Source organism: Theobroma cacao, chromosome 8 (assembly GCF_053813885.1).
Source record: "Theobroma cacao isolate CCN51 chromosome 8, ASM5381388v1, whole genome shotgun sequence".
In the NCBI taxonomy this organism is placed as follows: domain Eukaryota; kingdom Viridiplantae; phylum Streptophyta; class Magnoliopsida; order Malvales; family Malvaceae; genus Theobroma; species Theobroma cacao.
In genome coordinates this window covers 16,846,483-16,852,482 of record NC_142646.1, presented here as the reverse complement: position 1 = coordinate 16,852,482, position 6,000 = coordinate 16,846,483, and positions in this window count along the sequence as shown.

The window sequence follows — 6,000 nt, the reverse complement described above, 5'->3', positions numbered from 1 at the left end:
GATTATAATTGAATGTTTACCTCGAGAAACGTGATGCAAAAACCATTCATTGAGAAGAAAATTTCTTTTATAGTCACTTATGCCTTCAAAAGCTTTATTTCTCCCTTTAAATGGTGATATAATATCATAATTGATTTTAAGTTGAATTTTTTTACATTTTTGGTTAAAACAGATTATAATTGAATGTTTACCTCGAGAAACGTGATACAAAAATGATTCATTGAGAAGAAAACTTCTTTTATAGTCACTTATGCCTTCAAAAGATTTGTTTCTCCCTTTAAATGGTTATATAATCTCATAATAGATTTTAAGTTGAATTTTTTTATATTTATGGTTAAAACAGATTGTAATTGAATGTTTACCTCGAGAAACGTGATGCAAAAACCAATCATTGAGAAGAAAAGTTCTTTTATAGTCACTTATTCCTTCAAAAGCTTTGTTTCTTTCTTTAAATGGTTATATAATCTCATAATTGATTTTAAGTTGAATTTTTTTACATTTTTGGTTAAAACATATTATAATTGAATGTTTACCTCGAGAATCTTGAAGCGAAAGCCATTCATTGAGAAGAAAACTTCTTTTATAGTCACTTATGCCTTCAAAATCTTTGTTTTTCCCTTTAAATGGTTATATAATCTCATAATCGATTTTAAGTAGCGTTTGTTTTACATTTTTGGTTAAAACAGATTATAATTGAATGTTTACTTCGAGAAACGTGATGCAAAAACCATTCATTGAGAAGAAAACTTCTTTTATAGTCACTTATGCCTTCAAAAGCTTTGGTTCTCCCTTTAAATGGTTATATAATCTTATAATTGATTTTAAGTTGCTTTTTTTTTACATTTTTGGTTAAAACAGATTATAATTGAATGTTTACCTCGAGAAACGTGATGCAAAAACCATTCATTGAGAAGAAAACTTCTTTTATAATCACTTATGCCTTCAAAAGCTTTGTTTCTCCCTTTAAATGGTTATATAATCTCATAATTGATTTTAAGTTGAATTTTTTTACATTTTTGATTCAAACAGATTATAATTGAATGTTTACCTCGAGAAACGTGATGCAAAAACCATTCATTGAGAAGAAAACTTCTTTTATAGTCACTTATGCCTTCAAAAGCTTTGTTTCTCCCTTTAAATGGTTATATAATCTCATAATAGATTTTTAGTTGAATTTTTTTACATTTATGGTTAAAACAGATTATAATTGAATGTTTACCTCGAGAAACGTGATGCAAAAACCATTCATTAAGAAGAAACCTTCTGTTATAGTCACTTATGCCTTCAAAAGATTTGTTTCTCCTTTTAAATGGTTATATAATCTCATAATCGATTTTAAGTAGCGTTTTTTTTACATTTTTGGTTAAAACAGATTATAATTGAATGTTTACCTCGAGAAACGTGATGCAAAAACCATTCATTGAGAAGAAAACTTCTTTTATAATCACCTATGCCTTCAAAAGCTTTGTTTCTCCCTTTAAATGGTTATATAATCTCATAATTGATTTTAAGTTGCTTTTTTTTTACATTTTTGGTTAAAACAGATTATAATTGAATTTTTACCTCGAGAAACGTGATGTAAAAACCATTCATCGAGAAGAAAACTTCTTTTATAGTCACTTATGCCTTCAAAAAGCTTTGTTTCTCCCTTTAAATGGTTATATAATCTCATAATTGATTTTAAGTTACATTTTTTTTACATTTTTGGTTAAAACAGATTATAATTGAATGTTTACCTCGAGAAACGTGATGTAAAAACCATTCATTGAGAAGAAAACTTCTTTTATAGTCACTTATGCCTTCAAAAGCTTTGTTTCTCCCTTTAAATGGTTATATAATCTCATAATAGATTTTAAGTTGAATTTTTTTACATTTATGGTTAAAACAGATTATAATTGAATGTTTACCTCGAGAAACGTGATGTAAAAGCCATTCATTGAGAAGAAAACTTCTTTTATAGTCACTTATGCCTTCAAAAGCTTTGTTTCTTCCTTTAAATGGTTATATAATCTCATAATTGATTTTAAGTTGAATTTTTTCACATTTTTGGTTAAAACAGATTATAATTGAATGTTTACCTCGAGAAACGTGATGCAAAAACCATTCATTGAGAAGAAAACTTCTTTTATAGTCACTTATACCTTCAAAAGCTTTGTTTCTCCCTTTAAATGGTTATATAATCTCATAATTGATTTTAAGCTGCTTTTTTTTTACATTTTTGGTTAAAACAGATTATAATTAAATGTTTACCTCGAGAAACGTGATGCAAAAACCATTCATTGAGAAGAAAACTTCTTTTATAGTCACTTATGCCTTCAAAAGCTTTGTTTCTCCCTTTAAATGGTTATATAATCTCATAATTGATTTTAAGTTACTTTTTTTTTACATTTTTGGTTAAAACAGATTATAATTGAATGTTTACCTCGAGAAACGTGATGCAAAAACCATTCATTGAGAAGAAAACTTCTTTTATAGTCACTTATGCCTTCAAAAGCTTTGTTTCTCCCTTTAAATGGTTATATAATCTCATAATTGATTTTAAGTTGAATTTTTTTACATTTTTGGTTAAAACAGATTATAATTGAATGTTTACCTCGAGAAACGTGATGCAAAAACCATTCATTGAGAAGAAAACTTCTTTTATAGTCACTTATGCCTTTAAAAGCTTTGTTTCTCCCTTTAAATAGTTATATAATCACATAATTGATTTTAAGTTGCGTTTTTTTTACATTTTTGGTTAAAACAGATTATAATTGAATGTTTACCTCGAGAAACGTGATGCAAAAACCATTCATTGAGAAGAAAACTTCTTTTATAGTCACTTATGCCTTCAAAAACTTTGTTTCTCCCTTTAAATGGTTATATAATCTCATAATTGATTTTATGTTGAATTTTTTTACATTTTTGGTTAAAACAGATTATAATTGAATGTTTACCTCGAGAAACGTGATGCAAAAACCATTCATTGAGAAGAAAACTTCTTTTATAGTCACTTATGCCTTCAAAAGCTTTGTTTCTCCCTTTAAATGGTTATATAATCTTATAATTGATTTTAAGTTGCTTTTTTTTTACATTTTTGGTTAAAACAGATTATAATTGAATGTTTATCTCGAGAAACGTGATGCAAAAACCATTCATTGAGAAGAAAACTTCTTTTATAGTCACTTATGCCTTCAAAAGCTTTGTTTCTCCCTTTAAATGGTTATATAATCTCATAATAGATTTTTAGTTGAATTTTTTTACATTTATGGTTAAAACAGATTATAATTGAATGTTTACCTCGAGAAACGTGATGCAAAAACCATTCATTAAGAAGAAACCTTCTTTTATAGTCACTTATGCCTTCAAAAGATTTGTTTCTCCCTTTAAATGGTTATATAATCTCATAATCGATTTTAAGTAGCGTTTTTTTTACATTTTTGGTTAAAACAGATTATAATTCAATGTTTACCTCGAGACAAAAACCATTCATTGAGAAGAAAACTTCTTTTATAATCACTTATGCCTTCAAAAGCTTTGTTTCTCCCTTTAAATGGTTATATAATCTCATAATTGATTTTAAGTTGCTTTTTTTTTACATTTTTGGTTAAAACAGATTATAATTGAATGTTTACCTCGAGAAACGTGATGTAAAAACCATTCATCGAGAAGAAAACTTCTTTTATAGTCACTTATGCCTTCAAAAAGCTTTGTTTCTCCCTTTAAATGGTTATATAATCTCATAATTGATTTTAAGTTGCGTTTTTTTTTACATTTTTGGTTAAAACAGATTATAATTGAATGTTTACCTTGAGAAACGTGATGCAAAAACCATTCATTGAGAAGAAAACTTCTTTTATAGTCACTTATGCCTTCAAAAGCTTTGTTTCTCCCTTTAAATGGTTATATAATCTCATAATTGATTTTAAGTTACATTTTTTTTACATTTTTGGTTAAAACAGATTATAATTGAATGTTTACCTCGAGAAACGTGATGTAAAAACCATTCATTGAGAAGAAAACTTCTTTTATAGTCACTTATGCCTTCAAAAGCTTTGTTTCTCCCTTTAAATGGTTATATAATCTCATAATAGATTTTAAGTTGAATTTTTTTACATTTATGGTTAAAACAGATTATAATTGAATGTTTACCTCGAGAAACGTGATGCAAAAACCATTCATTGAGAAGAAACCTTCTTTTATAGTCACTTATGCCTTCAAAAGATTTGTTTCTCCCTTTAAATGGTTATATAATCTCATAATCGATTTTAAGTAGCGTTTTTTTTTACATTTTTGGTTAAAACAGATTATAATTGAATGTTTACCTCGAGAAACATCATGCAAAAACCATTCATTGAGAAGAAAACTTCTTTTATAGTCACTTATGCCTTCAAAAGCTTTGTTTCTCCCTTTAAATGGTTATATAATCTCATAATTGATTTTAAGTTGAATTTTTTTACATTTTTGGTTAAAATAGATTATAATTGAATGTTTACCTCGAGAAACGTGACGCAAAAACCATTCATTGAGAAGAAAACTTCTTTTATAGTCACTTATGCCTTCAAAAGCTTTGTTTCTCACTTTAAATAGTTATATAATCTCATAATTGATTTTAAGTTGCGTTTTTTTTACATTTTTGGTTAAAACAGATTATAATTGAATGTTTACCTCGAGAAACGTGATGCAAAAACCATTCATTGAGAAGAAACCTTCTTTTATAGTCACTTATGCCTTCAAAAGATTTGTTTCTCCCTTTAAATGGTTATATAATCTCATAATCGATTTTAAGTAGCGTTTTTTTTTACATTTTTGGTTAAAACAGATTATAATTGAATGTTTACCTCGAGAAACATCATGCAAAAACCATTCATTGAGAAGAAAACTTCTTTTATAGTCACTTATGCCTTCAAAAGCTTTGTTTCTCACTTTAAATAGTTATATAATCTCATAATTGATTTTAAGTTGCGTTTTTTTTACATTTTTGGTTAAAACAGATTATAATTGAATGTTTACCTCGAGAAACGTGATGCAAAAACCATTCATTGAGAAGAAAACTTCTTTTATCGTCACTTATGCCTTCAAAAGCTTTGTTTCTCCCTTTAAATGGTTATATAATCTCATAATTGATTTTAAGTTGCTTTTTTTTTTACATTTTTGGTTAAAACAGATTATAATTGAATGTTTACCTCGAGAAACGTGATGCAAAAACCATTCATTGAGAAGAAAACTTCTTTTATAGTCACTTATGCCTTCAAAAGCTTTGTTTCTCCCTTTAAATAGTTATATAATCACATAATTGATTTTAAGTTGCGTTTTTTTTACATTTTTGGTTAAAACAGATTATAATTGAATGTTTACCTCGAGAAACGTGATGCAAAAACCATTCATTGAGAAGAAAACTTCTTTTATAGTCACTTATGCCTTCAAAAGCTTTGTTTCTCCCTTTAAATGGTTATATAATCTCATAATTGATTTTAAGTTGAATTTTTTTACATTTTTGGTTCAAACAGATTATAATTGAATGTTTACCTCGAGAAACGTGATGCAAAAACCATTCATTGAGAAGAAAACTTCTTTTATAGTCACTTATGCCTTCAAAAGCTTTGTTTCTCCATTTAAATGGTTATATAATCTCATAATAGATTTTAAGTTGAATTTTTTTACATTTATGGTTAAAACAGATTATAATTGAATGTTTACCTCGAGAAACGTGATGCAAAAACCATTCATTGAGAAGAAACCTTCTTTTATAGTCACTTATGCCTTCAAAAGATTTGTTTCTCCCTTTAAATGGTTATATAATCTCATAATCGATTTTAAGTAGCGTTTTTTTTACATTTTTGGTTAAAACATATTATAATTGAATGTTTACCTCGAGAAACGTGATGCAAAAACCATTCATTGAGAAGAAAACTTCTTTTATAATCACTTATGCCTTCAAAAGCTTTGTTTCTCCCTTTAAATGGTTATATAATCTCATAATTGATTTTAAGTTGCTTTTTTTTTACATTTTTGGTTAAA